At 43.2% G+C, this 13,465-nt stretch overlaps 1 protein-coding gene across 1 annotated transcript in view; it reads left to right on the top strand.

The window, feature by feature from the left end:
- Sil1 (SIL1 nucleotide exchange factor) overlaps positions 1-13,465 on the top strand; it is a 238,878-nt gene that overhangs the window by 654 nt on the left and 224,759 nt on the right. The window lies entirely within an intron of this gene.

Below are 13,465 nucleotides of genomic sequence, written 5' to 3'. Positions count from 1 at the left end.
GGTTATAAGGTTATGAATTTTGTTGAGATTTCAAATTACTTTGTGTTTAATCTCTAGGCTTCTCCCAGGAACTTTGGATAAAGTAGTGTGTGGGCACTTGCTTACTTCTCAGGTGTTTCCATTCAGGTGACCCCAGAATCCTTTTGATGGGAAAGGAGTGGATTCCAGAAATGTCCAACAGCTGAGAAACCAGCAGGAACTTCTTTGCACTGTTAGATGCCTTTAAATATATATTGATGAGGGCTGCAGATGTAGCTCATTTGATGAAGCCCTGGATTCCATCCCTACCATCCATAAACCAGGTGTATAAACTATAGTTTATGCTTGTAATCCCAGCACCTAACGAGTAGAGGAAGGAGCATCAGAAGTTTCAATCATCCTCAGCTTACACAGAGTTCCAATTCAGCCTGGAAGACTTGAGGCCCTCTATGTATCTAATCACTGTGACCCATATGTAAGATCAGTTTCTAAGTGTATTTATAATGCTTGGCTTCCTTTCCAATCCAGCTGGCTCTCCCATCTCAAACAAAACAAAACTGCAGACTGCTTTGAAGGAATGGTTAGATTAACCCACTGTAGGTAGGCAGGAAGAAAATGAATCCTCCATGTTTGCTCAGAGAAGAAACTGGTATGTTTACAAATAGTAGCAATATTTGTTTTGGGAGTGTGAGAGACTGTGTATGTGCACGAGCCTTTCTAGCTTTACACTCAAAAGTTTTTCTGATAAAAAAGTTAGATTTAGGGATTTGATTTTTTTTTTTTTTTTGAGACAGGGTTTCTCTGTGTAGTTTTGGTGCCTGTCCTGGATGTCACTCTGTAGAACAGGTTGGCCTCGAACTCACAGAGATCCACCTGGCTCGGCCTCCGGAGTGCTGGGATTAAAGGCATGCGCCACCGCCGCCTGGCTAGGATTAGATAAAATTTTAATGGAGACCATAATGTAATATTAGGATTGCTATTTGTGTAACATGGTCCAGAAATTGGTCAGTGTTTTCCACTGGGACATGGCTCTTGGGGCTTAAGATGTTGCTGCCACACCAGATTTCTCATAACCTTCCATTCAGGTAGTAAATTCTGTGTGTTAATACAGGTGCTGTTTTAGTGAAACTGGCAATAGAAAAGACCGCCTATTTTACCGATAATGGGGGTGGAGAACGTGTTAGTAGGCATGTGACAGCTCAGAAATAAAAATTGCCTGGTATTTAATGCTGTTTTCTTCCTCTTTCCTGTTGTTTTTTGAAGGCTGTCTCATCTCTACTGAGGCCAACTTTGAGCCCCAGTGTGTCTCATGACAGGGAAAAAGGCCAATTAAGTAAAACTGAAAAACAACAAAATGTATTTTGAAATATCAAACACACTAGAACCTCCAATATTACTCTCCTACTCTCCTTTCAGTGGTGTGTGTAGGTGTGGGCTTGGGGGTGGAGGTGGGCATTATCTAAGCGATATGGCTACTGTCCAAAGCAGTTTTGAAAAATCTATACCCGGAAATTATTTTTGGAGATCAGTTTCATTAACATCTGACACTATTTCTTTCTAAAAGCCCTAAGTGGCACATGGTTATAAAACCTTGACACTGGCATGTCTTCAGATGAATTTTTAGTATTATTATTTGTTATTGTTTTGTTTGAGAAGGGTCTCACTTGTAGTCTTGGCTGTCCTGGAACTCAATATGTACCAGCTGACTCAAACTCAGATCCTCTTGCCTCTGCCTCCTGAGTGCTGGGACTAAAGGTGTGTGCCACCCCCACCTGCCTCCTGTCTCCACTCCCTCTCTATCCTAAATAAAACTGTTATGGAGACTATCTTCTAGTCCTTGAGAAAGAAGCCTCTCTTCAGAGAACCAATTTAAATGGTTTTTTTTTTTTTTTTTTTGGTTTTGTGTTTTTAGAAATGATACTCTCCTTTGTAACCTAGAGTAGCCCCAAACTTGCTATGTAGCCCAGGTTGGCCTCAAACCTGTGACCTTTCTGCTTCATCCTCTCCAGTGGGTGAATGAACAGGTTTTTGGAGGTAGACAATGGATTTTTGGAGTGTGGTAAACAGCAGTTTTAATTCTACCACTTATTGGCCATATGACCTTGGACAAGTTCTTCACCTCTTAGGCTCAGTTTTCCACTCCTTAAAATGGGAATACTACTTAAAAGGTTGGTTAGGTCAAGTGATATACATGAGAAAAAGCAAGGGAAGTTTTTTGGGCTTTATTTTTATTTTTATTTTTTGTTATACTGGGGCCCAAATCTTATGGCCCTGTGCATGCCAGACGTAACTCTACAATTGAACCACATCCTACCCTGAACATCTGCTGTTAATGAGAAAATTTATAACATGGAAATAAAGAGAAGCTGTACCTTTTTTCCAAGTAGGTGGATGCTTTCTGATTCTTTTCATGTTTGTATATTCATACACTGACTTTATCCTAAATGAAACTATTATGGAGCCATCTGCCAGTCCTTGACTTGGCCTCTCTACAGAGAGCCAGTCTGAACACTTTACAATGCTTGCCCTTTGGTTGTTGAATCCTGAGGATTTTGCTAGGGACCCCAGCTGGTGTTCTTTCACACTCAGTAGCACAAACATTTCTAGTTTCTAGTTTGGGTGTCAATTTGGAGACCCATCCTTGTGGCGCTAATTTTTTCTCTTTCTGAGCCTTAATCTTCAAGCTTTAGTCTTCTATTGTAGAGAGCTTCGTATTTTAATTACATGTGGTCTGAAGAGAAAATATTCTGCCCTCTGTTTTTTTCATTTCATTTATGGATTTTACTATCATAGCCTGTTATTCAGATGATGGGCCCTCCTAGTTCATGTTATCAATAATAATAGCTAATCTTTGGGACAAAAGCTTTATAAAAGATTCCAGTTGCTCAGGTGCATGGATTCTTCTAGACTTGTGAGGAGTCTTGGCACTCACTTGTGCAGACTTCTAACCTGGAGTTAGGAGACTCAGTAGGGAGGGAACCGCCATCAGGCTAGGCTTTGGAGTTCCTTCAGGTAGTTTGTTTTCTGTTGCTGTGATAAACTGCCCTTGGCAAGAGCAGCCTTAAAGGAGAGTGGTTCATTTTAACTTACAGTTCTGAGTTACAGTCCTCATTTTGGGGAAGTCAAGACAAAATTTAAGTCACTAGTCACATCTTCACAGTCCAGAGCAGAGAGAAGTGAATGCATGCTTACTTGCCCAGCTCACACTTCACTGTTCATGGTCCAGACCATGAAATGAGTGTTGTCTATAGGAGGCAGGGGGGGTCTTTGTGTTCACAGATAAGCACTAGGGGATAGCCTGATGACTATTACTCTATTTGTGTGGCTAGAGACTTTTCTGAAACCAGATCCTCCCCTCAACCCTTACCATAAATTTGTTTTCCCCAGACAATCTGTAGAATCTATCTTCATGGACTTTACAAAGAGTTTCCGATACGTTTTTTAGCTTATTTTGTTCCTAAAAGAGATTTATGTATGCTTTGTTGTGAATGCAGGATTGAGTTAATTATCACCAGAATAAGTTTTTACCAGATTGTAGTGTGCTTAATACACCTAAAATAAACTACTCCAGAAGATCAAACTACCACCAGCTACTGAGTTGTGTTGAACCAAACTGCCTTCTTGCCTCCTGGTGATCATCACTCTGCTGGCTGTGAAAGTCAGAGACTGAAGTTGTCCACATTCAGAGTGGATCTTGCCACATCAGTTAACCCAATTAAGAAAATTCCTCCCGGGCCTGGAGAGGTGGTTCAGTGGTTAAGAGTGTATGCTCTTGCGTAGAACCTGAGTTTGATTCTGGGCACCCATGTTGGTGGCTCACAACTGCCCCTAACTCCAGTTCCAGAGAGATCCTATGCCTCTGACCTCTTTAGGCATCCACATTCAGGTGCACATACCCACACACAGACACACAATTAGAAATAATAAACATAGGGGCTGGAGAGAGAGTTTAGCAGTTAAGAGCACTGGCTGCTCTCGAAGAGGACCTAGGTTCAGTTCCTGGCACACTTGGCGGCTCACAACCATCTGTAACTCTAGTTCCAGGGGATCTTATCCCCTCTTCTGATCTTGGAGAGCATCAGTCATGCATATGCATGTCTGTAGGGAAACACTCATACACATACGATTAAAAAAACCTTAAGGAAAGTCCTTCCCACTCAGCTTACAGGCCAACCTGATTTAGGCAGTCCCTTATTGAGACTTTCCCAGGCGATTCCAGACTGTGTCAAGCTGACAATGAGAACTAACCGTCACACACACACAGCTCATAGACAAGGGTGCAGTTTTGCTGGTCCAGCTGAGTCTGCCCTCGGCCGCCTAATCTTGCCCTTGGCTTTGGTACTGAGAAGGAAATAGTAGTCAATGCGTGAATGGTATTTTGTGCCAAGGCCTTAAAGGTGAGGGACAGGGAGCTCTGAGCTCAGGGCTGGGCGATGGAAAGTGCCAGACTTAGGAATGTTGTTGAAGTGCTACGCCCATCATGAGGTGTCCCTCATTTGTGAACTATAAATGCCTCCATTAATCTCTCCCATAAGAAAAGGGAGTAACCATTCCAATTTTCCCGGGGCAGAGAAGCTTCTTAGATGTGTGGCTTTTCAGGGCCCAATCCAGGAAAGTCCAGGGCAGAGGGAAACAGTTGCTCATTCTGTCCATGACCAGTACACATGCAACTAAGCCCACCATTTTGGGTTCAAGTGTTTCTCAACCTTTTGTGTGTGAGAGTGTTTTGCCTGCATGTATGTATTGTGCACAACTTGTGTGCCTGGTGTTGGCAGTGCTCAGAAGGCAATGGCTCCCCTGGAACTGGAGTTACAGATAATTGTGAGCCACCATGTGCATGCTGGGAACTGAGCCTGGTCTTCTGCAAATAGTAACACATGCTCTTAACTACTGAGCCATCTCTCCAGCCCTGTTATTTACCATGTTTTGATGACTCCTCCCCACTTACATATCCTATATGAAATTTAGAATAAAAGGAAATTACTTGTTGTATATGTGTGTACATGCCACAGAGCACATGTAGCAGTAAGGGGCCGGCTCTCCAGAATTAGTTCTTTCTCTTGCTGCGTGGGGCTGGGCATCAAACTGAGGTCATCAGCCTTGGCAGCAAGTGCCTTTACCCACTGAGCCACCTCTCTGTTCCCACATGAATTTTAATACCATTGATATTCTGTATATCTGTTTGGGTTGTGGCCTTTGGGTTGGCCGCAAATCATTGTGCTGTTTAAGATTTCTCTCCCCTTGAAGCCAATTTTCACTCTCCATGATGATATCCTGTAATTTTTCTCTAGTGTAGTTAATAAGGCCCATTTTCCATCTAGAAGATATAGCTATTATCACAAGCTTTTTCAGTGCCTTAGACACAAATTAGTAAAACAAATACATGTTATCTTACCTACCTTAAACCAACCTTATAAGATAGGCATCATACCATTTTATAGAAATAGAAATTGAGGCTTAGTAGGTGTGCTGGTTTGAAAGAAAATGTCCCCCATAGGGAGTGGCACTATTAGGAAGCATGGCCTTGTTGGAGGAAGTGGGGATGGGCGTTGAGATCTCCTATGCTCAAGATATGCCCAGCGTCACAGTTCCTTCTGCTGCCTGTGGATCAAGATGTAGAACTCTCAGCTCCTCCTCCAGCACCATATCTGCCTGCACACTGCCATGTCCCGCCATGACGATAATGGACTAAACCTCTGAACTGTAAGCCAGCCCAATTAAATGTTTTCCTAAGAGTTGCCATGGTCATGGTGTCTCTTCACAGCATAGAATCCCTAACTGAGACAGTAGATTAAATAATTTTTACTTAGGTAGAAGCAAGGAGTGGAGGCACAAGCTTAGTTATGTCTGCATGGGGGACTTGCTTTGAGTTACAAGCAAGCTTGGGCAGATAGCAAGACCCTGTTTTTAGAAAAAGCTTGATGCAGCAGCCTGGCACTAAAGCCAGCTCACATGTTTGTCTTCCTTGTTGATGACCCTGCCGTGGGTTGGCAGTCATCAGCAGGGCAGTCAACCATTCCATTCACCTTTCTCAAGACCTTATCATGTGTCAGGCCCTGTGGAACATATTGGGGGCATTAAAGTGAAGTATTTCTGGGGTTAAGGAGCTCATTGTGTTTTTCAAAGGTGAGCTGGCTTATGGCTAATGCCTTACCATCCTTTCCTGTTTTGGGGTCTCAGTCTGCCTCTCCTTCTCCCTATCCTATTCCCTCCCTCCCTCTCTGCTCCTCCCCGCTCTCTCTGGAGACACTATGCTGCTGTACTGGCCTGGAATTCTCTGTGTAGACCAAGCTTGCTTGGAAGTCTCAGAGATCCACCTGCCTCTGCCTCCAGTGCTGGGCTGTTTGGATTTTTTTTTTTTTAAATGAGATGACTAGCTGTAGCTAAGGGCAATTATGGAAATAGAGTTAGTTTCTTGGAATTTAGGAGGGTCAAAGCTGTGGATTTCCCCTACTGGTTCCATTTTCTAACCCACTGACCTGCTTGTACTCTTGAGTTTGTAGACTGGAGGTTGTAACCAAAAGGGTATAGCAGGCTTGGTGACCTCGAGCTGTTTAATTTTTAAAAATTATGTATATGGATATTTTATTTGCATGTGGGTTTGTGTACCACATGTATGTCTGGTGCCTAAGGTGGTCAGAAGAGGTTGTTGGATTTTCTAGGACTGGAGTTATAGATGATTGTGAGCTGCCATGTGGGTGCTGGGAATTGAACCCGGGCCTTCTGGAAGAACAGCAAGTGTCTTAACTGCTACGCCATCTCTCCCACCCTCCTCTTTAACTTTTAAATGTTTGTAAGGTAGACATTTTTGTTTTACATGTGACTATTCCTAGTATTTCAAAACAGAAGTTGTTCCTTTTAGAGTTGATGGGGATTGTCATCTTTTAAGATGGGCATGATGGCATGTCCTTATAATCCCAGCACTCGGGACTCTGAGGCTAGAGGTTCATGAGCTGCAGGTCAGCCAGGCTCCATAAGAAACTAAAAGGTGAAACTTTGCTTCCAAACTTGAGAACAATGAAAGCAGATTGTTTTCTTAAAGTTCTTATGCTAGTAAGAGAGTTGGAAGAGAGGTAACAGCAGAGGAGGCAGGAGAGGTCATTCCTGCCCCGGCTCCTCCAAAGAGACTGGACTTGCCTTTGTTCTTATTGTCTCTATTCTAAGCTTCGGACTTGTGAGGTGTTTTGATTTACTGTCTGCTCCGCTGGTGCCCTGTGGGCCGTCTGTTTTCACATGAGTCTGTGTTCCCAGACTGAACATTGGAACCTTAGGGAACATTGTCCGATGGTTAGCCCAGGTTACATTTTATGTCCACAGGGAAATGGGACGGGCATGCTTCTGAGGTCTATCCCTGGGCATGCAGCCGCTTCTTTGTTATGTCTTGATTGTCACTTATCATCACTGACAGAAGAGGTAGCACTGTCGGTGACCTCATTTGTCCCTTCTGCTTGGTAAGAGTTCTAGAAACTGAAGGAAGAACCTGGGATGCACCCAAAAGATCTGGTGAGGACTTTAAAAATGGGCATTTCTTTTAAAAAGTATTGATTTTAATTTAATATGTATGTATCTATGTCTCACATAGCCCATATTGGCCTTGAACTCCTGACCCTTCTGCCTCTCTGTGGTGTGGTTACAGTTATGTGCCACTATGCCTGGCTTAATTTTAGTTTTATATTTTGTTGTCAGGACCTTGCTAGCCTGGAGTTCAAGCTGATCTCAAACTTGTGGTCCTCTTGTCTCAACTGTTTATGTGCTAGAAATAGGTGTGTGCCATCCTGCCTCAATCAGATGAACATTTCTTTACTTCTGGGCATTGTCTCAGGCTTAAATTCTTACAACCAATTAAACTTGAGGTATGACCAATCAGTGCTAGTCCACTGAACTAAAGCCTGCTAGTTTTCTAGAGGTTGGACAAGTAGCTGCTTCCATTGTAGAAATCTCAGAGATTAAAGGCATTTAAGCCTGAAATGGTTCCTAGAGGTAAAGACATCCTGAAGACATCAGGGACCAGTTCCTTAGCAAGGTATTTAAGGGTAACCTTAGTTTTATAGTTGATAGGGAGTTGGGTTTCAGTGTGTTTGTGATATAACGTCTCCATCCTTGGACCCATTTTCCCATGGTGCTTTGGAGCTGGAAGAGATGACTCTTGTAAGTATGGTTCCCATTCAATGTGTAGCTGTTGATGGTTGTTATTTTATTTAGATGAGTCTCATGTAGCCCAGGCTGGCTTCTAAGGCATTTAATAGTTGAAAATGACCTTGGACTTTTAAAAACTTTGATTCTCCTGCCTCTCGCTCTAAAGTATTGGGATTCTCGGATGTGCCACAATGGTTGATGCTGGGGATCAAACCCAGGACTTTGAGTGTCTAGGCAAATAATACTCTACCAGCTGAGCTACATCTATAGCCCTGTGTATATTTTTGTTAGTTTGTTTTGGGGTCAGCAGTCAGGAGATACTTCTAGTTTTTTAATGCCCCGAATGTCAGTTTTGCAAATGATAGCTTCTTCTATTGATGACAAGACTGAGCCCCAGGGGAATCAAGTAGGCCACATACCTTTTAAAAGCTGCTCACAGTAGTGGGATTCTAGTGCTGTTGAGAGGCAGGACACAAGCCGGGGGCCAACAGAGGGCGGCCAGAGAAATCAGTAGGATTGTTGAAAGCATTGCAAAGAGGCAGGATGCTTTTGTGTTTAAAAATCTCTGGGGACAGGAAAAAAAAAATCTGTGGGGAAGGAGAAAGTCCTGCCTTTCCTTTTCTAAGACATGCCTCATCTATTATCTCACTGTTGAGGGGTTTCTAATTAGGCTAGCTTGATTTCTGCTCACATAGAAGTGTCTTCCTTCTTGCTCTTACCTCAGAGGAAATAAGATTTGAAGTATTTCTCTGTATTAGAAATAGTACTCTAGCCAGACTGCAGTGGACTGTATCTGGTGACTTAAACCTTGACTACATCTCTGAAAGAGAAAGAAAGAATAATGAATGAATGAGTGAGGGAATATCAGAATAGTTTAAAAACACAGGCTTACTTGGGCCTTTGGTGTTATGCTATCTATTTGCTAGCTACTAGATTTAAGTTATTTTCTATAAGCCTTAGTTTTGGGTCTACGGGAAGGGAATAACAGTACCTCCTTTTGTAGCTGTGTTGAGAGAGTAGATATGGAAAGTGCTTCCTCTGGTCCGCATTGCCATCAGTAGGAGGGACCTAGCTGATTCAGCCTGTGTGGAGGAGGGCCTTTGACAGTGTACTCGTCTCTTGTGTTCTGATCTTCAGTCAGATGTGAAGCAGTGATCTCATTAAGGGAACCTGGACCCCAGTCACAGCTTCTCTTTGATTTCTGTTCTCATTTCTGGCCCTTGGTACAAGGGTAGGAAGGCATAGTTTTGTGCTGAAGTTGACTGTTTCTCTCTCTCTCTCTCTCTCTCTCTCTCTCTCTTTTTTGGTTTTTCGAGACAGAGTTTCTCTGTGTAGCTTTGCGCCTTTCCTGGAACTCACTTGGTAGCCCAGGCCGGCCTCGAACTCACAGAGATCCACTTGCCTCTGCCTCGAGTGCTGGGATTAAAGGCGTGCGCCACCACTGCCCGGATGACTATTTCTCTTTAAGATCTATAGCTGATGAGCTAGGTCTGGTGGCATGCACCTTTAATCCCAGCACTCAGGGGACAGGCATTTGGCGCTCTGAGTTTGAGGCCAGCCTGGTCTACATAAGCTAGTTTCAGGATAGCCAGGATTGCACAGAGAGACTCTATCTCAGTCTTCTCTCCCCACAGAGAAATATTTATAGCTGAATTGGGTGTGATGGCACTTGCTTGTGATCCCAGCTCTTGGGAGGTACAACAGGAGGCTCAGGAATTTAGGGACATCTTCAACTACATAATGAATTTGAGGCTAGCTTGGGCTGCATAAGGCACTGTTTTATACAACCAAAACAGATCTGGTTGGTTAGCTCAGTTGTTTAGAGTGTGTTGCTAACAAAACCCAAACAAAAATCTTTATAACTGGTAGAATGGGAGTAGATAGAATGCCCCTGAAGCCATTCTTACTGTACTAATCTCAAACCATATTTTTAAAAAATGGAGCACTGTAATTATAGCCTATGCCTTGCTCTTCTGAATGAAATAGGGTGAAACCTCAGTATTCTGTGGGAAGCCAGTTTGATTTTATTTAAAAAAATGGAATTAGAGAGTTTTCAAGAAAATGCCATTGTTTTAAATTTTCTGGCAAGCCTCTGCGGTTTCTTCCTTACTTTGTCTTATTGCGCTCTCAGTTTCCTATTACTGTGCTTCTCAGTCATCACAGAAGCCACGTCCTGTTTCTTGCTTCTGATTTGCTGCTTCAAGTCTTCCTATGTGCAGTGCTGAGCAGTGAACGCATGTGACCCGGATGCCTCCCATGGGCCCGTCGCTGGACATCTGTCTTGGTGTCCAAGCCTATGGCCATGCCCGTCTCACCACCTGACTGACGCACCGAGTTGTCACGGCCCTTTCTGCTCCTCATGAACTGCTCTGTGTCGTGCGTTGAGCATGCTGTATGCGTGTGTCCCTGCCCATTCTTTTCCAGAGTATCTGGATGCCCTGCTTTATGCTGCAGAGCTGCCTTTGGTTGGCCCCGTTAACTCCTCATCTGTATCCCATAGCAACACCTCGGTGATTGAATCCTTATTCTGGTTAGTTACTTGTCCTATTGTATGAGCTGCTCAAGGACGTGGGTTATGCTTTTATTTGTGTCTCCTAGCATAATGCTGAGTACATTATAGACACCATGAATGCTGTTGAATTAATACATGAAAACCTAAGGACTGAGAACACTGTTAATTCCATTTCCTTGATGCCCAGCTACGGTGAGTTCACCATGCTCTGTTCTTAAGCCCTTCAAATCCAAAGCCGGCTGATTTCTTAGAATGTGTCTTGTGCCTTTTTTTTTTTTTTTTTTTTTTTTTTTGGACAGGGTTTCTCTGTGTAACAGCCCTGCCATCTTAGAACTCACTCCATAGACCAGGCTGACTTCGAACTCAGAGATCCATCTGCCTCTGTTTTCCAAGTGCACCACCACGTCTAACTCATGTTTTATGCTTTTATGGATTAGAAATTCCTTTAGAGATTGCCTTCCTCATTCCTCACTGGTACTCCTCCCGCAGCACAATTCATGGCACAGAGGTGGTGTTTGTTAACACAGAGTTCCTGCCATCCGGTCGCTTTAAAGATCTGTTCACTTGCAGTTTCTTCTGTCACTCACTGGATGGGAGTCATCAATTTAGAGATTGTCAGGGCCAAGTCAGTATGAAGCAGCAAATGGCGGGCCTGTGTCAGACTGGAGTGTTTAAGTGGTCCATGATTAGAAGCTGCTCGTTAGCTTTTCATTGTCTTGGGAGAGCATGGTTCTCATGACCTCATTATCTCTTATTACAAGAAAAGCTGGAAACAGATTTTTTTTTTGGTAAAGTCTCTAGGGAATTCTAAAGCCTATTTTTGGTCCATTTTCTACCTATTGGCTACCTGTTCCTGGTCTCTGGGTAGAAACTAGAATTTATATATTTAGATTTTCCATAGAAGAAAAAAAAAAAGTAGAGGACATAACTGGTTGCTTTTGAGGAAGTTTTGGTGAAAGCTTGGCTCTGGTAAAGTGTCTAATTTTTTATAGGTAGTAACTTAGTCTCCTGGACTGGTCTTGTAGAACACCACTTAAGTCCTATTCTCCCTTTACCTTTGTATTCTGATTTTAGTGGGTTATGAAAAGCATCTTAAAACATTAAACTATGTGTATACGCATGTGTCCTTTGTGTATGGTATGTGCACATGAGTGCAGGTGCCCTCAGAGGCATCTGCTCTGTTGAACTTGGAGTTACAGGCAGTTATTGTCTGATATGGGTGCTGGGAACCTAACTCAGGTCCTTTGCAAAAGCAGTATGTGCTCATAACCCCTGAGCCAACTGTCTCTCTAGCCCCCAAAGCAAGTTTTGAAAGATGGTGTGTCTGAGATGTCTGTAAGTTTTGCTCTTTTGTCCAGTCTCTGCTGAGTTGAGGTACATTTGACAGTTCTTAGACTGTAGTGGTCAGACTGGTGTAGCATAAGGTCCCGGGAGCACTGTGCGAAGAGCCTTGCATGAACAAACACATGAAGGAAGTTCAGTGTGTGAAATGATGGCCTAAATGTGGCCCGCTAAAGGGCAAAGCGGTGCATACCCACTGGAGTTGGTACCTCCATGGAACCTTTTGCAGGGCCGTATCTTCCCTGCTGGTTCTCTTTCTTCTTGCAGTCCTCAGAAGTGCTTGTTTGGCCTTGCCTTCTGGGATTGAGAGTGTTGCTCCTGATGGGATTTCTGACCGAGGCAATTGGGACATCTCTGAAAGAACATGTGAGAAATTGAAATCAGATGATGTCTCTGGATGACTGGGAACAGGGGAAGGAGGGAGACTTGGTTTTTTAAACATGCACCTTTGTATATGTTTTCAATTTTGTATTATTGGTGTTAGGAATTGGACCCAAGACGTGCACTCTGCTCTTGAGCTATACCCCTCCCCTGTTATCAATAATTTGTATACATTAATTTTACTTTGTGTGTGTATGAGAGTGCAGCTGCCTGTGTGCTGTGGTATACATAGGGTGGCCAGAGGGTAACTCTGGAGTCCATTCTCTTGCCATCTTGTAGGTCCTAGGGATGGAATTTAGGACAGTAGGTCTGTGCAGGAGTGCCTCTACCTGCTGAGCCATCTCCCTGGCCTTTGTTGTTGTTATTATTATTGTGAGATAGCTTCCTTGTGTAGCCCTAAATAGCCCAGAACTCATTATGCAGAGCAGGATGGCCTTGAATTCTGCCTCTGCCTTGAAAGTACTGAGATGATAAACATGTACCATCATGCCTGACTTTTTTTTCCCAAAAGATAAGGGTCAGCAGCCAAGCCTGGCCTCACAGATGCTATGTGGCTGGGGATGACCTTGAACTACCCCTGGTCCTGTTTCCACCTTCCAAGAGCTGGGATGCCAGGTGTACAATACCTCCCCTGGTTTATGAGTTTTTGGGGATTGAACCCGGCCGGGACTTTGTGCATGCTGGGCAGACATTCTACCAACCGAGCTACATCTTTAGCCCTCATCATTAATTTTAAAAATATACCTGCACAGATCTATATGAGGGTTTCCGTATTAGATTTCACTCAGTTTTATTCCTGAGATGTAAATTTCTTTGCAAATACATGGACCCAGTCACTATAGACTGAAGCTCCGAGGTGACAGATTTGCCTTGGAGTTTGTCATTCAGGGGTCTTTGGAAATGACAAGCCTAAAATATGGTCAATATTTTATTATTTTCAAATTATAGTGTTTGTGAAGGACTTTCAAACACGTTATTTTAGAAAAGACTTACAAATGTATGCTATTTTATCTGACCCTTAGAGTGTCTTTCTTTTATTATAGTAAAAAAAAAATAGGGTTTGTATAGTCTTCAGGACACATAGCTACAATGTTAGTGCTGTGACTGTCCAGGCAT

Source organism: Peromyscus leucopus, chromosome 19, assembly GCF_004664715.2.
Source record: "Peromyscus leucopus breed LL Stock chromosome 19, UCI_PerLeu_2.1, whole genome shotgun sequence".
NCBI lineage: Eukaryota > Metazoa > Chordata > Mammalia > Rodentia > Cricetidae > Peromyscus > Peromyscus leucopus.
The sequence above is the reverse complement of the archived record's forward strand: the minus strand, read 5'-3'. Positions and strand labels throughout refer to the sequence as shown.